We start from the raw sequence: 24282 nt of genomic DNA on the forward strand, positions 1-24282 counted from the left end.
TGATGCACGAGTTTTCTTTCGTTTGCGTTCTACAACGTTGTTTCAGTATATACTACCTTTATACATCGTCCGTTAAAGCTATAAGAACAATGTCAGATTTCAATATCATAATAGCAGTAAGTCGAATCTCTGCACAGTGGCTAGAATCCGCCTCTTTCATGGCGCGACGGCGCATGCGCCCTGCCCTAGCGGATTAGTCGAAAACGTTTTGGAAGGGTCGCGCACGTGGCAGCGAGCCGGGAAGTACCCCGAAAAAAAAAAAAAGCGCTCGGACGCGCGCTGCTACAGACACTCGTGCCGTGTACCGCGTTCAAACTCTACTGGTAGCTCGACATCGGTACGGCGCCGAAAACGTGCGTAGCGTAAGACCGCAACTCCACTTTAAAAGAGAAACCGGCCAGGGCATCGTTCGAGTTGTTGGGACTGCACCGTGAGCCAGGTAGTTGCCGCCTTTCATGAATGACTCGCTAATTTAACGAAAAAACCATGCGTTACACTTGGGCGACACTTAAGTACATCACGTTGCTGACGAAGTCTTCTTGCAGCATGGGTCCTGACTTGCTGGTGGTGGCAGCGCGTTCCATACTGTACGTACTTGTAAGGCCCGCAACACTGATGGGTCGATACAAGACCGACAAGACGGTCACTCCAATGATTGACCGACTATTGTGCGTCACTGAAACCTTTTATCAGGTCGACAACGACGCAACCGACGAGCGCGGTTTGTACTGCGACAGGCGTTCTTGTCGAAGGCACCGGCAAAATCAGCGTGCCGACCATCGTTCGCCCGAACCCCGCGCGATCGGCCGTCGAACCGACAACACAATAGAAACAGCGTCTTCACTTGTATATATAATTAATCGTGCTCAAAATGGAGTCAAGCACGCCTGCCAAGTTTAAATGCACAAGCTTTAACCCTCTCAAGCCGTGCCCACGAAGGTTGAGCTAATGTCCATCCTGTTCAGCGAAGGTTAACCTGGTGCCGTCGAGTTCGTGCACTCGCTACCGGCGGACCTGAACTGAAATGTGAGCAGTTAGGTCGAACGAAACTGCTTTTATAGTTCAATTCTGGCCTTAACGATTTGAAATCAGCTGCACTTCACTTCGCACGGCACGTACACAATAAGCGGTAAGCGGCGACACAGCGCTGTGCCAACATCTGTACGTCACCGTACCTGTAGGCTGTTGGCCGCATTCGCTACGTATATGGGTGGGCCTGCACGTGTTGCTTTGCCGACACATTTCTCAATTTCAGAGATGCACTGTTTGCCTCTGCGTCAAGTGGCAAACAAGGGACGGTGTATTCGGTATACAGCAGCATAAACAACCGCCTCGCTCATTTATACCAACGCCGTGTGAGCGATTGCATCCGCGCGTTTTCGTGAGAGAACAACATGGCCTACGGATGAGCACTTATGCGAGCACTGTTTTCTCTAATAATGCTCCTATGGCACGTTAAAACTCTAAGTATGATGGAGTTAAAGAAAAGCGAGAAGGAGTTAACATCCCGTAATATATGTATCTGTATCACAGTTGCCGTTGTTTAAGTGGTTCCGCCGCTCATATTGACTCGTCTCATGGTGTAACAACATGGCACATATGCGCAGATATGCATGTTTTGCTACATTTTGACACTGTTTCATATCAGCGATGGACCTTTTCCGCAATATTTGACGATGACAACTACATGCCGCTGTAGATATCGATCTAAACAAGTGCACCGCTTTAATAAATCCGACGTAGAAGGTGGCGCTCGAAGACTTTTTGAATATGCGAAACATCTAAATAATCTGTAAAAAGAATACAAAAAGTGATGTCCAAGTGCAGAAATCAGTGACAAATCCCAAGGCAGCCGTGCCGCCAAAGGGAACTCAGTGTGCCTTTATCCGCCGCACTGTTTGCAGAACAGCGTACTCAGGCCTGCTCACCCAGTAGTCATTGAGTGCTACATGGCTTCAGGAACGACATGCTGTCCCGAAGAAGCCATTAATAATGATTCGCGATCCACGAAGCGCACAACCGACGCTCACTCAACGTGGGCGCAGGTACACAAATCAACCGGCGAAAGCCCCGGGACCCTTCCAAAATGTTTTCAGCGGCGTGCGGCAGAGGGCAGCACAGGAAAATGAAAGAGGCGGATTAGAACCATCAGCTCTGAAGGTTTTAATAACCTTCTTTACTGAAAGTTATATTGTATCTGTATTAACACTTAGTATGTACTTGTGTGTTTGTTTGTTTATTTATTTTGTATTATTCCATTTAGTTGTTTTATTAATCGGTGTTCAGTTGCAGAAAGTGCGTGCATAATGTGACGTTTTGTCACACATTGTTGGATACTGCGTGTTTGGGTACGTTTAGAAAATGTGCTTTATTGCAGGAATGTTTCGTCATATTATGGTCCGCAGATTATGGTCATATTATGGTCCGCTCGCTCACTCACTCACTCACTCACTCACTCACTCACTCACTCACTCACTCACTCACTCACTCACTCACTCACTCACTCACTCACTCACTCACTCACTCACTCACTCACTCACTCACTCACTCACTCACTCACTCACTCACTCACTCACTCACTCACTCACTCACTCACTCACTCACTCACTCAAACTAGAATGGAAGGAGCAGGGAATAGCTACCGACACAAACAAGCACCGCTGCGATCTGCGCAGCGATATTTACCTGCACTCCATAAGTGTGCCGAAGAAGAGAAAGAACCAGAAACTGATTACTTAAGATGTCTTCCTTAAACAGGTTTCAAGGCTAGTCTTATAGGATCATCGTTCTCTGAACCTCGTCAAGTTAAGCCATATACCAACAAACCAACTACAGCTCATCCGTTGCGGGTGGTTGAAACACGGCAGCAGTATACAAGCCGGTTCTATACACTATCTCCATTCAGCGAACGCCGGCAAAACTTGCTTTGTGGCCATCGAATTGCTTGCGGCACCTGCCTGCTGGTATTTCAGAATAAAAGCAGAAAAGAAAATGGCAAGCAAGCACTAGGCTCAGTCACCGGTCTTTTACGTACACCACGAAAAAAAAAAAAAAGACTGGAATAACGCACCTCTTTCGCATTTATTTTGTCCGTTTTTTCGTACCTTTTTCTATTCTGTCCCCAACGACCTCCACGATGCGGCAGCCTTTCGCGAAACCACGAGAATAGCCAATGGTGAAGAACTAGTGCGGTATAAAGAAGGAGAATGGAACAAGCGCCAAGTCGAATCCCCAAGAACGCTAACGTCCACTTTTCTTTTCTTTTTTTTTTTCCTTTCCCGAAATGTCCAGGCTGCCGTCTCGCGCTGTGCCCGTTCGTTCGAAAGACACTCGAACATCGCTCTATACGTCTTGCTTCGCTTCTTTATTGCTTGCTCCCTGCACCAAAGAATCCACTTAAGTGGTCTTTACAGCTTCGAGCAAGGAGAAAAAGTGTCCATGTGATGCACATGTGCCTCGCGCTTTTTCTCTCTACGCTCTAGAACCTATGTTACGTTATTCTTTTATCTGGTTCAGGGACCACTTCGATGCGCATAGGACTTTAAAACGCACGCGCGAATACAACCGAGAGCTCATATTATACACCCCGGAACATTTAAAATTCGCGCTTCGGTCGTGCATGCCGCAAAGGAAAGAAATGAGGAGAAGAGAGCGCAGGAGCGCGTCACGTGTTCTGAATCGCTTCTCAATGCAGCATAGCTAATAATGGCATTGTAGAACGCCGCGGAATTAAAGGAAGAAAAAGAGGGAGTGGAGGGATGGTTCGAGATCAGAATTTTGATAAAAATCCACTGCATTATCCGCAAGCTTCCACATGATCATAACCGTATACGTGCGTCTTAGCCGCATTTAGATCTGAACGCGAGTGATTTCCCCCTGCGATGAGGCGCAAAAGGAGAAACGCAAAACAACGCTAGAGCAGAAGTTGTTTAAAGAACTCTAATTATTCTATACGTGGTCGTCACAATATATATATACACTGAAAGAAGAAAGGACAGAGAAGCTAATCACAAGCCATTCCTTTTACAGCAAGAAAGAAAACTTGATGCGCAAACCTTTCATATTTTGGCTGCAGGAGAAAATATGGTCGACTCGAACGAAGCAAAACGCGAGGTGCACAAGATAAGGTTTTTTACGATGTCTTCAGAGTGCGGATATTCTACTGTGTCCTCGATATGCGAAGAATTAAAAGCCCTTGCTGGAACCAACCAGCCTCCGAGAAGTCTATTTGAACGAACATATAATTGTTTGTCGTCGACGATGCTGCCTGTAGCGTCTGAGTGAAAAAAAAAAAAAATGGTAGTTCCGCGCGAGAGGCGAAGCACAGATTGCGATAGCAAATTAGTGGACAGCTGTACGAAGTAAGGATAATAGTTTTCTCGGCCGTATAAACTTGTAAACAGTTGCCTACTAACTAAATTAACAATGATAGAATGTGTAAGCGCGACTCAACGAGGACGTAGAAAGAAACATACACACAGAGACAGCGCTGTTTTTGCGTGTCAGCTTCTCTCCTACGCCCTTGTTCAGTCGCACTTACACATTCTATCATGGATTCAAACCAACTAGCCTGTCAACGTGTTCTGACTAAATGAACCAGCACGGTGACCCGCGCGCACAGGTAAACATGAACAAATCTCGCTCGATGACAGCGGAAACTGTCTGTGAAAACGCTTGAGTTAGGAATCACGGCAGCAGCTTCTAGCCAATTGACGTCCGTGCATCTGTCGCTTCAACGCGAACGAAACGTCGAAAGCACAGCACATACGAAGCTACCGGCACTACGCGCGCTCTGGAAACAACGCAGATCGCTTTGAAGATGAGGGCCGGCTGGGGCGCGCACTTTTGGCATGTCGCAGATTGCTTTCAAGACCCACGAGCGCCGGCAACGAGTCCCTACGGCATCCGCCAAAGGCGTCTACTGAGGCGTCCGCGATTAGCGTGGCCAACACCGTAGTAGATGCCGCGGTTGTCTCCACTCTGTACAGAGCCGCAGGCGAGGAGGACATCGAGGCACCCTGGCCGCCGCCGGAGAAGAACGCCTTTCCTCTCTCGCCTGAACCCATCTGCATCATGTGCCACAGGAGAGGACACGCCTCTGGGCCGCATTCTTCGCTCGCGCACGCGAGATTTAACCACGTTCGCCGGCTCGCCCTCACATGCTGTCGCCCATATGTAACGTCACGGCAACGGCGACGGCAGAAATGCGCCTGGAGTGTCCATATAATTACTATCACAACAAAGACAACTGAGATGGATCCTTTGATGAGCATGCATCCTACGAGAATAAACCATTGTAACTTTGTTGACGTTGGTCCATAGAACCAGCAGTGTCCTACACCACGGGCATCTTTCTTGTGTGTGTGTGTCTTTTTTTCTTTGAATGTCCCTAATTTTATCATTACTGTCTCATAATAAGCTTTCTCAAGACTGCTAGTATTTACTGTAGGCTTTATTGCCTAGTCGTAATGCTGGCGAGGGCCAACTGTCTGGAACTATAAAACGTCACGTTCTTTCAATCAGGCATCATTAGACAATGAGGTACAAACGAATGCTTTCCATATCAGATTTCAGTTATTGATAGCCGTTTAGAAGCAGCTGAGTTTCGCACGTTAGTCCCGCCTGATGCTGGCGCATGCACTGCTACTTTTCTATAGTGGTGGAAAGCGACATTTTATCATATGCAAAAGAAAAATAGGCGTTTGTATAAACTCTAGTTAAAGCAATGTGCCACAAATAAAAACTATAGACACGGTTAGTAATTCTCAAGGATACATTCTTTTTTCTGCTTGTTTCTCTTGCACCCTGGGAGATAGTTACTGCGTTTCAAGAAGTCTGAGTAGTCCAAAAATTGCATATTCCATGTTTCGCAAATTAACGCCACGAAACAGACATGGACATGGGTTTATGGTTTTTTATGTTTTGACGCACTTGTTTTATCCACGCAATGACGCACTGATCTTTTCCACGTGTGTTTCGACAAGTCCACAAGATGGCTGCTAATGTTCATGCACAATCGTTTAGTTGACATGCTGGCCTGTGTATACGAATGTGGCTTTCCTCAGTATAATCTTCAGTTGTGAGTGTCATGTTCTTCTTTTCCTTCATCCGTCTCTGTTTTGCGCTGTTAATTTCCGGAACATGAATCACCGCAAACTCGCCCAAGTTTCTTTTCTAGTGTATATTCCACGCAATTTTTTTATGCACCCGGTCACCGCAGCGAAATTGAAAGGTAGCTTTCTGAGAATTCCTCAATGAGTGGTTTGGCTGGCGCTTTCAACTTCTGTGCCGTCATCATAACAGTGGATTGTTCCGTTTTAGAAGCTCACCTTTGCACGCGACTTTGACTAGGCGTGGTTACACTTGCGCTTTTGTTTGCTCTTCCTTGGAGCACAAGGTGGTAGCGGCGAAGAAGGTATCTTGCATGCAAATCGCACAAACCTCTGCTTACTGCCGCTTGGAGTTCGCTTTCAGGAGTTGAGGTATATAGGTTACATCCCAGCTGTTGCAGTCCTCACTAAGTCTTGCCAGGCACAGTCTGTCACTCTTCATTGTTATAAAGCTAGGCACAGCAAAATTTTGCACTAATGATGCAACCGAAAATGTAACACCGCACCCTTCCAGTTCGAGCCTGGTGCCCTCCCTTATGGAGCCACGATCTCAGCACTGCCTGCGCGTGCTCGGACACGTCCTCCACACCTCGCGGCACCAGTATGCTCGCAGTGCAGGCACTGAATTCTGTGGTATTACGTAAGGTAGTGATTACGATAACGAAAGATAAGAAAGCCCGTCCCACTCATGAATTGTGGGAGGAGATAAGAAAGAAGAGCCCGTTTCGCTTTCAGGACGAGAGCAATTACGAGGGTTGTCATGCCCGACTATCCACTCCCCATATGAAGCAGCCGAAGTCGGCGACACGCGGGCAACTCCTGCCGCTTGACTGTTAACGAGGTAATTGCGTCACGCTCAGATAACGTAGCAAAGCCATACAGAGTATTAAAGAAAAAGAAAACGAATCGGGCAGTAGCTTTCTTATGCCCCTTCTGAACAAGTCGCACGTTTCACTAGGCAAAATGTATGTTTTCGCAGAAGCAATACATAAACGTTACATGGCTTAAGCCTTAATCGAGCGGCCTTCTTAAAGCGCTCCGGTAGATCGAGAGAAGTCAGAGGCTGTTAGATGTATAAAATGTTTCGTACAATATCTTCAGAAAGATGAGCTAAGGGTACGATTTTGAAGGAAACGCCAGAAACACGAAGGAAAAAATCCTTCCTACACTTCGCGGAAGAAAGACGCGGGCAAGTGCTATAAACGAAAGGCCGGCGCACTTCGGATCTAATAAAGAGAAAGAAAAAGCTATTGTTTTTTGAGGCCAACAATTTCTCTATACAGCAATTTATGGCCCCATTAAGGTAACAATCGATTACCGAAACGCTAGCGGCTGTTTTCGCCGAGGGCCGCGAACGTGGCGCAAAGTCGATCGTCGTGCTTCCGGAGCACGATACAGCACTCTGTGCTCTTACACGTCCGGTTTTACTTCCATAGAAAGCTTCAATTATCCGGATGAACTAGTATTTTGAATTAAACGTACTTAGGATACTTACAGGCGTCTCTTCGCAAACATTCGTGTTCGGTAGCGCGACTGCAGCTTTGAGAAACATCGTCCTCAATAACCAATTGTAGTACTACGGTGTGCCCTGCTTTGTGTGCTGCTGTGTGCGTGCAGTGTTCATTGTCTCTTTCTGCCTCTCTTTTCCTCTTTTTACTCCCCTTTCGCCTACCCCCCGTGCAGGGTAGCAAACCGGACGCTCGTCTGGCTCATCTTCTTGCCTTTGCTTTCCTCGCCCTCTCTCTCTCTCGTGTTCACTAATTTTCAGCATGTAACACTTCTGTTATTAGGAGAGGCTGGTATAGCTGGTTTTAATGTTGCATTCAGTCAACAGTTTTGTCGCTACCTGCAGTTTATTCTTTATTGAGGCCGAACCAACGTTAGTAACCAAATCAAACTGATCATATTGTTCCGGAACCATTCGTAAAACGCAACCGTGTGCGGGAAAATGATGAAGAAGTGACACACCATTTTTCTAGAGCGGCTTTCGTGTCATCTTGCACATCTGCAACTGCACCTTTACACGTAAATACTTTCTATATACATTTGGGCCGTACGATTCCTCCCCGCGACAATATCAAGGGAATATTGCACTGTCGTGAAAAAACGATGTGAAAATCAACTAGGCTGTGTGTAAAAAAGTTCTCTTCTCAGAAACATAAGACAATTTTCGAAATTTCCACTTCCCAATGCAGCGCCAGTGCCTTGCTTTTTTCCTCTTTCGTGTGGACCTTTATTTGACAGTATTGAAGGACGTTTGTTTGCTGTCATTATAACATGATGATAACACAATAAAAACAAGAAGTCATTTAGCACACGTAAAGCACGAAGTGAACTCTTCAGTGAGACTTAAGCGCGCATCGAAAGTAGGCCTCCACTCCAGCGGACAGTGCCCGTTTCTGACCATGAGTTACCTTTCTTTTTTCCTGCTCTCGTGCGCACCCAGACACATTTCACGAGGATATGCAAAATAGGAGTTTGTATGCAGTCGGTCTCAACCAGCACGAAGATGTGTAAATGCAAATGCGAACTGACATTTCCTTTGACATTTTGCCTGAAGGGAAAAGCAAAATAAAATAAAAAGTACGAGTGGACTCCAAGACAGAGCATACAAACAAAAAAGAAAGAGTCCATCTAAGAAATAGGTCACGCTTTCTCTCCTCTGTTGACTGTCATTCTTGAATATTTTAAGCCAGTACGCAAATCCATGAGTTTACTTCACCACGGCATAACATATCCGGATATGATAAAAAAAAATAAGAATACAAGAGATCCGGACTTCGCAGTGCGCAACCTACCGACGCTATTTCTTTCTTCTGTGTTCCTTTGTCTTTTACAAAATCGGAATGCTCGACAAAAAAATATATATATATATTTCGCTCGCATTGCTACGATTTCTCGACTTGGCCCAATTGCGTATAGAAGCGCTACGCTTCCCTTCGGCGTGGCTGCTTACAGGCAAATTCGTCATAATGATTCCTCCTACATTCAATACGAAGCAGCTTTGTCAATTTACGTCATATATCTGTACTGATGCATGCGGTGCTGTGCCAGCAAGAAGATATGTTTCACTTTTAGTTTATCATGACGCTGATAAGGACACGGTGCCACAACGTTACGCTGAGACAAGCACCTACAAAAGCTTGCCGCTCAAAACAAAACAATGCGAAAGGACCAGTGATCAAAATGAACTTGTTTTATCATTCTGAGCTTCAATAGTAGCACAAAGTATAGAAATAGATGCACAGAATCAATGAAAGAAAGGCGCGGCCAATGCATTTTTGCAAAGGCGGTGTTGTGCCCTTTAAACTTATGCAGGATGTTCAATTAACTCTTTGTGTAAGAGGCAGTTTCTGAAGTCCTGCTATATTCAGTAACAATGCCCATTTCTTTCCCGTTTCTGAGCGTTAGCTCCGTTGCGGTCGTTCTTTAGGTACGGTGACATTCTTGCGCATAAGCCTATATTACCTTTCCATGCACCAATTGAACGTTTACACGCGCATGCACGGCCGCATTTAGATGGATGAGAAATGCAAGAACTCTCGTGTACTTAGGCTTATGCGCACGCTAAATATCCCCAAGTGGTCAAATCTAAACCAGAGCCATCTCCCACTGTACAGTGTGCCTCATATTCAGATCCTACCTTTGGCACAAGGAAACCTAGGATTCACTTATTTCTTTTTTTCAGCCGTACACACACGCTCGCGACGTACGAAATGCATTACTTTATTTTTAAAAATTTCATGACCCTTTAAGCATACCTGCGGGAGTTGCAGGACTCGGACGACGCCTCTTCTGTTGGCTCGGAATGTAACAGTTCTTACCAGGAAGACATTGTCAACCGGCAACGGAGGCAACGTAGTAAGTTTGTTGGCAGTGAGTTCCGCGCTCGATTCCTATTTGAGACGATAAACAGAAATATCAAGCTACCGAATTAAAGCTCAAGAAAAGCTTTAAACGGTTGGTTGTGAAGTAAAATAACTTAAGCATACTGCTCTTGACATTCTCATCAGACAGAAGTGCTCCTTTCGTTACCGAACGGCGGTGCAGACTGGACGCAAAGCCAAGACCAAAACAGTTGATGTAATTTTTCACGGGACATAGCATGGCGCAGAGATTACCACATGAAAACCAGGTGCGTTGATGCAATTATTCTAGCAGCATTGAAAGTGATGAACTTTTGTGGACAGCAGTGAACACAGATATGGCTGCAACATTCGTTACAGTCTCAACTTCGTCGCCGTCGAAAAAAACAACTTGCATTCTATAATTTGTTCGCGGCCATATATCTTTTTCTTTAAGAAAAGGAAATACCGCGTGCATTCTGGCAGGCATGCCTGGGTCATGTTACACTTACAAATATGTTACAAGTGTTACACTTACGTCGAATACCTCAATGATGATGTCACTGTCTAAGACCAGTGGGTCTCGGTCTCAGCACACGTTGATACCATCCTCTGTGAAGGGCTAGATGCCTGAGACGAATTAATAAAGTTAGACACCTCAAAGTCTCCACTTCGCCGTCTTTAAATCAAAGCTCTTTAATGACGTTTTCTGTTTTCTTTCTTTTTTTTTCTTTTTGTTAGACTTCCCGCTAGGCTCGTGTTCAAGTAAAATAGAAGAATGAGATGGGGCTGTTAATTGATTGTGCTACAGGAAAACTTCGTTTGTTGCCTAACACATGCCGCACTCCAAGTGAAGATGAGACAGCTGAAGCAAGCGCGGCGCGCACTTCTTCCTTGCTGATGATTATTAGGAGCGTCAACACCGTAACGATGACATAGGAAGCGACGCTCCAATACTTACGCAGCACATGGCATGATAAAGCTCCTCTACTTGAAATAGGCGGCCAATTTCACTTATACTTGTTGGCTCTCGCACCTTGTTTACATAAAGTCAGAATATATGCGAGCGCGACACGGCCAACAGACGCGAAGCGAGCAATCGTTACTAGGGACAAACTATGCAAGACACCTCCATGCATCGTGCTACCAACGAGATCCGATACGCCAGGAAGCACGTGCTCGTTCCGGTATGGACCACCATTAAAGGTTTTTCGCATTGGCTGCCATAATTTCGGTAGGCGGTATAGTATGGGAGGCGCAGGCCATATAGCGCTCCCTCACGAATGAATGCCTAACGACCGCCGGAGACGGGAAGTCGTTCGTGCATTCCTCACTGTTTTATTCATAGCCGCAATCTCGCCTTTGCGCGCTCGCGTCCTAATTAGCTGCGAGCCCCGTAGTGGGATCACACACCAATCGCGCGCCGTCTTCTATGTCTGTCGAATAACGCAGTGCCTGCACTCTCGCACTGTGAAACAACCGGCGGCGCGTAAAACCCAGAAAGTGGTTCTGGGTGACCGCCGGCAACTTTCGCCCTTAGATGTGTGGCAGCGTGACCGACCACAAGTGTTTGTACTGTTTGTCATCCACATATTTATGTGCCAGAAGGGACAAGCCTTGCACAGTTTTTCTTCCGGTGGCAAGATCGGTGTTGCATACGAACTCGCTACTTTCGACGTTAATACGGCTGTGGAACCAGCTACCAGATAAGAGTAGTTGCTATCTCTAATCAGGCAAAGCTTCGTAGTGCTGCTGAGCAATACATGATCGCACGACGAATGTTTTGCGCTTTCTAAATAAGTCAATAGGGCTTGCTAACAATGTTTACCCTTTGCTTTTGGTTGCGGACTGCGGACTGTAGCAGGCTGCGGACTGTAACCGAGTGAGCGAAGAGGAATGATCCGATTTGCAATGCCAAAAAAAAAAAAAAAAAGAAAGCGGAGTTACCTAATGAGCATTTCACTCGGCGCCTCAGATGATAATCTTCAAAAAAAGGAAACAAACTCTAGAGAACTAGACGCAAATGAGGGACGGAGCAGGCATTAGCAAGCAAATAATATTTTAATGAAATGAAAAACGATGAAAAGGTGTGCGTCCGACGGGAACGAAAAGTTTTCTGGAGGGGAGTGCAACACTAAAGGACCGAAGAAAAGAGTTAATTGCAAAGCCGCGTTCTTCCACCGACGCCAGCTGCGTGTTGTCACTGATTTATCGTCTACTTTCCTTCTGCACGCCTTAACAAAACGATCCAGTGGGGCGGAAGGAATGGAAACCATAACCCTCACTTCTACTGGGCGCTCACTATAATCCATTGCGTCGCATTTTTGTCTCATTTCTCTTGCGCTCTAACTATTCAGTCATGTTTATAAACGGAGCATGTCGTGGAGAATATATAGCGGGAGAGTTTTCTTTGCAGTGTTGTGAGAAAAATCGAGTGAGATGCCAATGAAAAATTACAAACCATGCAGGTTTGAAATGTGTCGACAAAGTCTTTCAGAAGCTTATAGAAACGCTTGGTGTACACCGGTAGACAACAGTTGCAACTTGTGAAAAGGACGAATAAAGCGGCAAAAAAAAAAAAAAAACAATGCCCAGCCATTAATGTTCATTTTTAGGTTTTTACATTTCGAAGTAACATACGATAGCTTTGTAAGTAAATCACTTCATATTTAGAAAAAATATATTAACAAAACTTAGCAGAATTCTTAAAACGTGCCTGTGACGCCCTGGTTTACTCGAGCCCTGGATTACGCCTGGATTACTCGAAGAGGGCACATTTACTTGCACTTAATTCTAAACGCATAAGTGACTAATCAGCAAAATGTTACTTATTAATTTGAGAACTAATTACTTCAAGATGTTGGTTGCAATGTACGAATTGGAACCGTTGCGTTCGCGAGGCATATTCACTTAGAAAGAATTCTGAAGTTGGAAGTAGTTTTCCTATATGAGCGTCTCCTGCGATTCATTACAGTATATCTGTAATCGAGCTCACTTCGATAAGAAGGTCCAGTCATTCCCTGGAAACTATCATATATATATATATATATATATATATATATATATATATATATATATATATATATATATACATATATATATATATATATATATATATATGCGCGCAATAATCGTACAATTAATAAATCGCTAGCTATTAAAAACCAATGGACTGGAAATCGGCGCAAGTTACCTTTGGTGCTACTGTACTGCTGCGCAAGCCAGTCTTGCACGGGTTACACAGGACTTGGCAGGACCTGTTGAAAGAACATAATCATGGTTAGGATTAGAAAATAGGGACATCATACTGGAAGCATTGCGTAAAAATATAGGATGTGGAAACCGCATAAATAATGAGGAAACATTTCTTATACTACCATTTGCCCATGACCTTACGGATACGTTTGACACTCGCGTAAAGAAGATGCTTTCCACGAAGAATATTATTGAGGCGTCAAAAGTCTAATAAATATTATGCCTCGCTTCGCAAAGAACCTTTCGCAGAGGAACCTCAGACAATAGCACTATGAATTCACACCATAGTAAGCGAAAGGGAATGTAGTGTCCCTTTAACACTACTGGACTAATAGTAAGTCAGGATTATGAGATGCCTTACAAGTAAATTTTAGAGTTGGTTTTAGTTTTAACAAAAATCAGAAAGACCAGTCTTGTGTTTACACACTAGCGCTTTTAAAGCAATTCGATCCGACGTTGCCTGGGACCAGGGTCCGAAAATTTTGGTTCTCCTAAAGACAGGCTTGTCAGTCTTCTCGAGCGGGGTTCTGAGGACTTTTCTTTTGCGCGCTGAAACGCGAAAATTTTCTAATGCGGCTAAGTGATGACAATAAGTTTTCTTTTTTTCCGCATGGGCAACACCAGGCGCCAATGCCGAGAAGTAAAGCGTGAACGTCTCAAGCACACTGCTGTGTTAACACGAGACAAAGACAAACAAGCTCGACGAGAGCAAAATACCGGGACGCTGAACGTACATAGTCGATGCGGATGTGAAAAAACACAAAGGAACGCGCACACAGAGAACGACGCTTGTAGTGTTGAGCAAACAGAACAAGTGTTTGCGCCTCTTGCCGGAAACAAGAGGGGAAGGACACAGAACAACCCCTTTCGCTTCCTAACACGGAAATAATATTTACACGCGCACAAGAACGGAGTCAGAGAGCGAAGGCGACGGCGAAGAGTTCCTCTTCGGTGTGGTTGTCAGTGCATTTGTAAGCTTTGTAATCATCGTCGAAATTTTCCCGGGAAATGGACTTCCTCTCGAGGCATTAGGAGCAGCGTCTACGGGTTTCTTCTTCACCTCTTGCTTTTATTTAGAGAAAGATGTGTGGCCGTTGCCAGGACAGGACGTCAAACAAGATGTGAATGAAATTCTAAATTTTGTGCATAGTCACAAAGATCAGCCGCTAGAATGACGTATTAAAAGGTACACCACGTGATGATGATCACAGCATAGATCACGGTAAATTAGCAAGCAGCCGAGCAATATCGGAAGAGAAAGTTAGCTACATTACAACGTTGCCTGGCACGTAATCAGTGGCACGTAATTGTAAAACGAAGAAATTTACAAGGAACCAGCTCTTTGTCTGCAAGATGCAGCCGTTTAACTCTTATCTCTACAGTGTTCAAAGTATGACGGAAAGAAACCGTTTATAATAATAAAGAATGAAACATCAGCAACCGCACAAAGTAACAGAAAGATGAACAAAATTTCAGCGTTGTAGAAATAGAAAAAATATATATACGAACTGAAAAATATCGTGCCCCCGAGGAGGCGCGCGCGTCATGGAGACCTGATTTCGCGCAATACACACTCGCACACATAATGACGCGTTAATTTTCCTAAAACTGTGGACTAGCATTGGGAAGACCGTTCATACCAAGAGCGCTTTGTAAGAACCGATGCCGTATACAGTCAGTCGTGGTAGCAAACAAATTCTACCCGTTATTATAATTTAAAGGCAGGTTATCCGAAATTAAAGTGCAAGATCAGACACTTGCTGGCAGCTAAGAACTGGTCAGCACGCTGCTAGAGGTTTTGGGCAGATTGACAGACAGACAGGATTACGTGTCTACACACATGCACCCTTCTATGCAAAGGTATAAGGGTTCCCCATCCCCTGCCGTCTCTGGCTTTGACCTCGGTATATGCGTAAGCTAACAAAGACGTCGTCGTTGTTAGTGCTCGGGGCGTACGACTGAATCTTAAGTACGAATTACGTCGAATGATTCCCAGGCGCGGTTCGAAAAATTCTGGGGGTGTGCGTTACTTTTGCACACGGCAGTACATCCGATGTATACGGAGAGAAATCTACCGAGGAAACAAAATCCTGGAAAAAAGAACAACATGCACGCTGAAGTATCTGTCGCTTTTGACGGCAGCGCACCACCCAACTGTGTGGGTTTGAGAGAGGGAGAAAGAACGGAGAAAAAGACAAGGGGGGGGGGATTTCTTTTATGCCATCAAGAAGCGCAGCCTGTCATCAGGTTTCCTCGTTCTTGATTGTTTCGCACCAGGCACGCACAAGGTAGACGTACACGCGTATGAGCTTTCACGCGCAGCTTGCTGGAAATATTAGTTGGGAAGGTTCGGCCGTACAGACTAAGGCACGTTGGAGTTTCTCTCTCGTTCTGCTTATTTCAAGATTCCTCGAAATCGCAGCTTTCTGAATCTATCTTTTTCGTTAATTTTGCCTTTTGCGATAGCATATATATGGACACTCCAGGCACATTTTGCCGTCGCCGTGATGTTCTGTATAAAGTCCAACGGCAATAACACCGTCGCCGCGCGTCGTATGCTGTATGTGCGAGTCAAAGCACGCGAGGGAAGTCCACGATCGTGGCTCCATCTGGCACGCGCGAAAGCAGAAAACGAAGAGCAAACGCGCCGTCTTGCGTCGCGCGAAAGGCAGGCCGTGGGGGCATAGGAGGGAGGGAGGGGGGCCCGCATTGTGCTCCGGCAGAAAGTGAGCATTTCGCGACCGAGCGCAACGGGAACTGACGACCGCGGCTCAATCTCGCGCACTATACATGGATGAGAGCAGGGAGGCAGCGCGGGGGAAGGGGGGGGGGGTGGCGTCGACTTCGCCAATCAGCGCGTCCTTTGCCCCGTCGCACTCGGTCGCCCGCGCCGTATCTTGAAAGGTTTCTGCCGACGGCACACACCTTTGTGCGCGCTTTGTTCTCGCCACTCTTGCGTTGAAGCGATAGAACGCATGAAGGTCAGTTCGCTCCCTGCTGCTACCGCGCTTGCTTACACCAGCGATTTGACATCAAGTGTCCGTGCTCATCGAATGTGATGTGTTCATGTTTGCTTGTGCGCGCTGACACCATGTTCGTTCATTCAGTTAGCAAGCGAATGTTTCCAAGTTTATACGGCTGCTAAAACTAATATCCTTACTTCGTGTAGCTGTCTACTAATTTGCACTGGCAATCGATCCATCGTCTTTCGGGCGATACGGCGACTTTTTATTTGTCTGGCGAACGTACACTTCAGGAGATTTTGCGATGGAGCAAACGATGAACAAGTCTATTTTAATGCTGTGTCAGGCTCCTTAATTTTTTGCTCATGAGAAATGTTTTCCATCATCATCATCATCATCATCATCATCATCATCATCGTCGTCGTCGTCGTCGTCGTCGTCGTCGTCATCATCATCATCATCATCAGCCCATTTTATGTCCGCTGCAGGACGAAGACCTCTCCCTCCGATCTGCAATTACCCCGATCCTGCGTCAACCGATTCCAGCTAGCGCCCGAAAATTTCCTAATTTCATCGCCCCACCTAGACTTCTGCCATTCGCGACTACGCTTTCCTTCTCTTGACGGCCATTCTATAACCCTAATGGTCCTACCGTTATCTAACCTGCGCATTACATGACCTGCCCAGCTCCATTTTTTTCTCTTAATGTCAATTAGAATATCGGCTATACCCATTTTCTCTCTGATCCAAACCGCTCTCTTTCTGTCTCTTGCCGTTATGCTTGCCTGCTTCATTTCATCGCTCTTTGCGCGGTCCTTATATTGTTCTCAAGTCTCTTTGTCAGTCTCACAGTTTCTACCCCATATGTCAGTACCGGTAAAATGCCTTGATTGTGCACCTTTCTTTTCAATGATAATGATAAGCTTCCAGTCAAGAGTTGCCAATGTCTGCCGAAAGCTCTCCAATCCATTTTATTCTTCTGTAAATTTTCTTCTCATGATCAGGGTTCCTTGTGAGTAATTGACTTAGGTAAACGTACTCTTTCACAGAATCTAGAGGCTGACTGACGATCCTGAACTCTCGTTCCCTTGTCCGGCTATTCTTCGTTATCTTTGTCTTCTGCATATGAATCTTCAACCCACTCTTACACTCTTTCTATTAAGGTCATCAATCATTTGTGGTAACTCGTCTCCAGTGTTGCAGTACAGGACAATGTCATCTGCAAACTTAAGGTTGCTGAGATATTCGCCGTTTATCTTTACTGTTAAGCCTTCCCAGTTTAATAGCTTGAATGCTTTTCCGAAACACGCAGTGATTAACATTGAAGATACTGTATCTCCTTGTATGACCCTTTTCTTTATAGGTATCTTCCTACTTTTCTTGTGTAGAATTAAAGTAACTGTGGAATCTCTGTAGATATTTTCCAAGATATCTACGTAAGCGGCCTGTACTCCTTGATTGCGTAATGCCTCTATGACTGCTGGTATCTGTACTGAATCAAATTTCTTTTCGTAATGTATGAAAGCGATATAGAGAGGCTGATTGTATTCTACGGATTTTTCGATTACCTGATTAATGACATGGACGTGATCCATTGTAGAGTACGCCTTCCTGAAGTCAAGCCCGTTCCCTTGATTGACTTAAGTCCAGTGTTGCCCTCGTTCTATTGAAAGTTATCTTGGTGAATATTTTATATAATACTGGGAGTATACGCTAATGGGCCTATAATTTTTCATTTCTTGAACGTCTCCCTTTTCGTGGATTAGTATGCTGTTTGTATTCTTCCAGTTCTCTGGGACCCTTGAAGTCGATAGACAGTTCGTGTAGAGAGCCGCCAATTTTTCAAACATTATGTCGACATTACATCGACTGTTATTCCAGCCTATCCTGTCACTTTTCCTCGTTTCATGTCTTGCAAGGCCCTTCTAACCTCGTCGCTAGTTATAGAAGGAGCCTCCGTAACCTGTTCATTACTACTTCCAATGGAGGCATTGTGGCTGCTCTGGGTATCGTACAGGACAGTGCAGAATTCTTCCGCTGCTTCTACTATATCTTCGAAATCACTGATGATATTACCCTGCTTATCTTTCAGTAGATTCATTTTTTTTTCAGTCTTTTCCTTTCTTTTTTTTTCTTTTCTTTTTGCCCTCAGCACCACTCGAGAACGGTAGCGCCCGACCTCTTGACGAAACTGGTTGTGGGGACGAATATTGATTCTTGAAACTTACATACAACCAATTCGTCGTTAAGAAAGGAACAATCGCTTAAAATTAGTTACGCGTCACATAAGACGATCAGGCTGCGAGAATGATTGATAGGACTTCTTTCCCATTTTCACAAAGCTTTGTGACTGCAGGTCGTCTTTCAGCGCATGCCGCATCAGGCCCGTCGACCGTATCTTCCCGCGCCTTGGTCATCCGTTTAAAGGGCAGCCCGTTCTGGCGCGCACTAATTTCTTGAGTCGCTCGTCCGCCTTTCTCGTGATATATCACTGGAGTGTGCTACCAAATGAAATCGTATAAGTCATGATGATTTCCTAGCAAAACTAAAGCTCTGTTTTAACGTACTCACGTTGTATTCTCTTGCTCGTTCGTTGTAAGCATCACTGTGTTCTTTTGCTTTTTTTTCTGATTTGACTTTTCTTTCCTCACCATATTTTGATGATTCTTCCACAAATGGCTTTGTTTAGGTTAGCACTGAGTTCCTTGTACTGCATGAAATTTTCTCTGGCTGTGTTCTTTCATTGTTACATGGAGTATTTACTAGCATGTGTACCTATATTAGCAAGCTTCTTCCTTGTTTGAAGTAACCAAGTAACGTTGATTTTGTGTAACACCGATTTTAATGATAGGTACCTTCAACATTTAGGATGTGTCGTTGTAGCGCTGTTACGGTTTATTGTTGCTTCCTTGTTTGTCCGCTTATGTCGTTGTTTTCATTTTAACATGCATTATTTGTTTAAATGTTTGTACTGTAACTATCACTGATTTATTGTAACGTCCCTATGCAATGCCCGTATGTGCCTTTAGCGTACTTTAATAAAAAAGCAATGACGAATAAGACGCGCATATTCGCGTTTTCTTTTTCATAGTGGAACCAAAACAATACTGACAGAAATACGGACAATACTAACCATGACGGCGTCTTTCATTTTTCAACGGGGTTAAAGAAAAACAGGTATCACGTTTTGCCACACACACACACACACACACACACACACACACACACACACACACACACACACACACACACACACACACACACACACACACACACACACACACACACACACACACACACACACACACACACATCCACGCACACAATATATGCACAAGCTGACCATATATTCTGGTTATTGTTCACGCATTTGATACACAGCATGTATATAGCAGAGCAGCAACATACTATTGCACTTTGCAGCACTATGCATATAGCATAACACCTGTCGTCACCAAGTCGTCATTCCTTTTCTAGAAATCTGAGGCCTACATTTTTCCTCGTTCTGCCCGGGCTCAAACAGCTTTCGAAAAGAAAGCAAATAAAAGAATCATGCATTATGCCTTCCAGCTCCTAGTAATACGGTTGTCCCAGACAGACATTACACATGCCGTAGAGCGGTGATTTAAGCCCGAATTCCTACCTGTCTTTTTTCTTCTTTCCTTCTCTCTCTCTCTCTCTCTCTCTACATAAAACCGAACCCGAAAACCGAATCCGAACCCGACTGCCATATATATATAGATATGTGCGCATGCATTATGCACACAGCACGGGGCATGACATGTCTATACTGCACACTTAACGCCACAGGAAGCACGAAATGGCCTTCCGAGCTTTGTACCAGTGATAGTGATATATTCAGAACACGGCCGGCACCTTTATGGCCAACGTGCTCTGAATGTCACGCGCTCTAAAGATTCGATTCTCTCGCCTATTGTGGGGTCGGGTATTACCGCAGCCCACCGTGAGGAGAGCGCCGATGAGAAAGCGTGCGCAGTCATTCGAAGCGCCGAGTACCCACGGGCTTCTATAAGAAAACAAATCAACGCGATAACTTGTTATTGGCCTAGTTGGTTGATACTGGATGAAGCCAATGTATCGCAACTAAATATGAACACAAAGAACAGACCGGACACCACGGGCGCTATACGCGATGCAGGCTGCAGCTCATGCAAGCGACGACATTGAGCCTCGTGCGACATCATGCACGAGAAAGGTTCGGGAACCCTCCGCACTATAGCTCAGTGGCTAAGCACACGCCTATACAAACGCCGCATTGCTCACTTGAATTTCAAGTTGTCTCGCTATCCGGCGACTGAATTTAACGCTTTCGCGGACTCACGCGGTCCGGTCTTGCAGTGTATACACTGTGCGTGCACAGTCCATACTTTCGTTTGCGCGACGCGCATGACACGTTTGTGGTAAACGCAGTCAGTTAGAGGACGCAGGGAACACGGGGAGAAATTATATACAGCCGAAACGGAGTCCTTGAGCCGTGCGCGAGACGACAACGAAATCCTTCGCCTTGAAACAAACGGGACAGTATACAGTGTCGCCCTAACAAGGCTATTGTTCTCACTTCAAGCCTCTACCGTACGCCGCTGCCAGACACGCCGATAGCGACGCATTAGGAAGCGCTAACGACTCCTTCGGGCAGCGTTGCGACGCCCGGGCCGGCGGAACTGCCCCGGGATCACGTCCGGCGTCTTCCTCGCATCGCGTCCGCCAGCGCAGCTGGAACCGATGGATCCGCCAGTGATTCATGACGAAGAAATAGCCGCCTGCCGGGCAATCGGAGCGTGCGAAGGAAATTGCGTAGAGCGGTCAGATCTGCCGCCCCGAAGCCAACCCGAGTACAGGCACGCCAGCAACGCTCGTTAGCCGGCGCAAAAAAAAAAAAAAAAAAGAAAGCGCAACATGTTTTCCTGCGCTGCTTTTCTTCGGCCCGGTTCTAGGCGCACTCGTGTACGCCTATACTATGGCCCATGCGCGCAATGTCGCAAGCATTACAATAGTTAGTGGTGATTTGTTATCTTGTACGAGAATCATATAGGAATTAAATAAGCTCGAGGTCACGGGTTCGATCCTTGCCGCCGCACCCATACACCCATAAGGTCGTAATGCAAGAACGTTAGTGTACCGTGTAATGGGTGTACGCTAAGGAATCCCAAGTGGTCGAAATTAATCTGGAGTCCCCTACTGCAGCGTGACTCACACTGAGACTGCTGTTTTGGAAGTTAAAGTCCAGGAACTTAATAATTGATTGAAATAATGTCAAATATGTATGTAATGTGCTGCCTAAGTACGTCTTTGAATTTATTAATGTGACTGGCACAAAATCTCTCCCCTTGCCTTTTTTGCTTGTATTTAAATCACATAGATACTAAGGGAGCAAAGGAAGGAGACTGTATATTGAATCATGTCGCAACAACAACAAAAACAACAATCTCGTATAAATAGCCGCTTATATAAGGCGTCTACATGAAGCTTGGTCGCAGCTATAACAATTATAGCGGCAGCTATATAATACAAGAATTGCTTTCCGCAAGCACGTCGCCATTTTTTTTCCAGGCGCATACGGATTACCTCACGCCACTTATGAAAACGCAGGGAAACGTCGCTGCAGACGAAACTGCTGAGCATGGAGAGACAAATGCGCGGCTCTTAAAGCTAGGGCTGCTACCCTCAGAGGAGCCATATAACATCACATGACCTGTTCTAAAACTCTAGTTGTTGAAACTGTCTTAATAAATAAAGCAGCAAAACTGACTCTGGATGTCGTTATTCACATGACACCCTAGACGACGAAGCACTCACTCAAAAAGAGCTTCAAGGCTCGTTGGCAAAGGGAAACAAGAATGCAGTAGACTTTTCGTCCCGCGTCTGGCGGCACCTCAGGACATGGAGCAATGGGACATACGAAGCTACTAGAACCCGACCACAACCTCCACCCCACCAAAAACCATGCACACCGCATTGCTTAGCTGTATTTTTATCGTGCCTGCAGCCAGAAGACCAGACAGTCAGTTTGAAGGACCAGACCAGACGTCATTGTATAACGACACGTCTATATGGCAATGCGAAATCCATCTCCTGCCAATTCTTCCGCACATTCGATGCGTCGAGCTCACGCAAGCTCCAATTGAAAAGGGGAAATTCGAGTACAACAATGCCAGAATGGGAGAAGGAGGAAGCAAGTATAAACAGTCCGGAATAGTGACAGATACCAACAACGCGCACAAAAAGCCATAGTGCGCACATAAGCAGGTCCGATGCGCCACGGTTATCACTTTACCGCGCGCATCGTCGCCACGCCCATCACCCCTCGCGTCCTCGGTCAAAGCAGTGTTCGCGCGAATCTCACTCTCTCTCTCTCTCTCTCTCTCTCTCTCTCTCTCTCTCTCTCTCTCTCTCTCTATATATATATATATATATATATATATATATATATATATATATATATATATATATATATATATATATATATATACGGGGCCCTAGACTGCCGAGAAATAGAGATAGAAACACAGTTTTGCAAGCTAGCTGCGTGAAAGTTTTCTTTATCTGTTTTCTCTGCTGAGTTTGCAGGAAGCGGAGCAGTCGTCGTGATTCCTCTGTTACCTATATAAGCAGAGCTCTCCCCACGCCTTCCTCATCACAGCCCACCACTTCGTGCCTTCCTCAGGATTGCAGCCAATGCCACAATACCGCGCCCCTTTTCTCTCCCTATCTGAGCCGCTCCAGCGACGACTTTTGCTTTTCGGTGCGTTCTGCGCGAACCTATAATCTCTACTGTGCCTGAACTGTTATAGCTATTGGACTGGCTTTCGCGTCAGCGCGCAGATTTCTCGCAAAAGGTAAACAGGCACAAAGTAAGATATATAGATAGAAAAGGGGAAAAAAAGGAGCATCAAATAGAGGCAGTGTATTGATTCGATTCGAGGAAGCGGGTGCGGAGATGAAACGCCAATAACAGAAAACGCGCCTGTGACGGAAGTCCATCTGCAGAAAGAGAAATGGCACCGGTTCCGCGGTCAATATTTCTATTTCCCACCTCCCCAGCACAGCGAACGCTGTTTGGCAGCCCTATACCACCTCCTATAAATTTCTTTACTTTTCCCCCCACCTGGCTGCTTGCAAGATGAGATAGCTCTCATGGGCCCGTTTGCTTTATTCATAAACCGCATACCTGGCTATGTTTTCTTTATTTTTGTTTTCACATACACGAACTCCGATAATGAAGTCCTCTGTATTTCGCTTTCATGAAAGCTGAACGCGAAATCACGTAGGCGCTCGAAATACCGTCTCTATTTGTCTATAATGGCGCTCCAGATTTTCATCCAAGAGATCAATGACGTAATTACGAGGATGAACGCACTTATTACTTTTGCCGCTTTCTTCTTTGTTCAGTAAGTGCGCTCTTTGCCCCGCGTTTAGTCGTTACGTGAGTTTTTCGTGATGGTTACGATGAACACAGTGATGACGTAACCGAACAACCTTCCTGCAATATTGCTCTCGGGTACTGGAAATACGAATAAGTCAATAAGTGTGCTTTGGATGCACGAAGTATATTAAGGAAATGTCTCAGGCCTATATATAATTTAGAGCCCAGCTTTTAGGCGTCAGTTTCTGCCGCAAGCGTCGGCGTCGGCGTCGGCGTTGTCCCTATAGGCGTCCTCGTAAGCGAGCGAACGAGCAGGGGGAAGGATGAAAGAGCGAACGCGGAGCGCAGCGGGGGATGAAAGACGAAGCTTGTTGAACTGAGCAGTTTGTTAAGATAATGCTCAGTCAGGTGTTCTTTAACTACACATATATTTGGTAAGGCCTTTCGAAGCTTCTTAAACTGCACTGGAGATAACAGGAACAGCTTATTAACACGACGGACCAATCAGAGACACAAAGTAACTGGTCTGTACCAGCTATATAACACAAATAAAGGTAAACGATGTGACTATAGACATGACTCCGCGCAGACGGTGAAAGTAAACGCAGAAGGCGCATGAGAATAGCCTCGACTTTTTTATTTGTTCTCAAGCCCGCATGCACCTGCTACAGATGCACCTGCTGTTAGCATGCACCTGCTGTTAGTGAGAGTGCAGTCACGGTTGG

At 45.5% G+C, this 24282-nt stretch overlaps 1 protein-coding gene across 12 annotated transcripts in view; it reads right to left on the reverse strand.

Annotated features, from left to right (window-relative positions):
• LOC142572159 (pregnancy zone protein-like) overlaps nt 1-24282 on the reverse strand; it is a 154359-nt gene that overhangs the window by 70527 nt on the left and 59550 nt on the right. For all 12 annotated transcript variants that reach the window (XM_075681072.1, XM_075681074.1, XM_075681071.1 and 9 more), the window contains exon 2: nt 13149-13212. The gene's annotated coding sequence lies outside the window, so the exon portion shown is untranslated. The remainder of the gene's footprint in view (nt 1-13148; nt 13213-24282) is intronic.

The sequence above is a fragment of the Dermacentor variabilis genome, chromosome 2 (assembly GCF_050947875.1).
Source record: "Dermacentor variabilis isolate Ectoservices chromosome 2, ASM5094787v1, whole genome shotgun sequence".
Lineage (NCBI taxonomy): Eukaryota > Metazoa > Arthropoda > Arachnida > Ixodida > Ixodidae > Dermacentor > Dermacentor variabilis.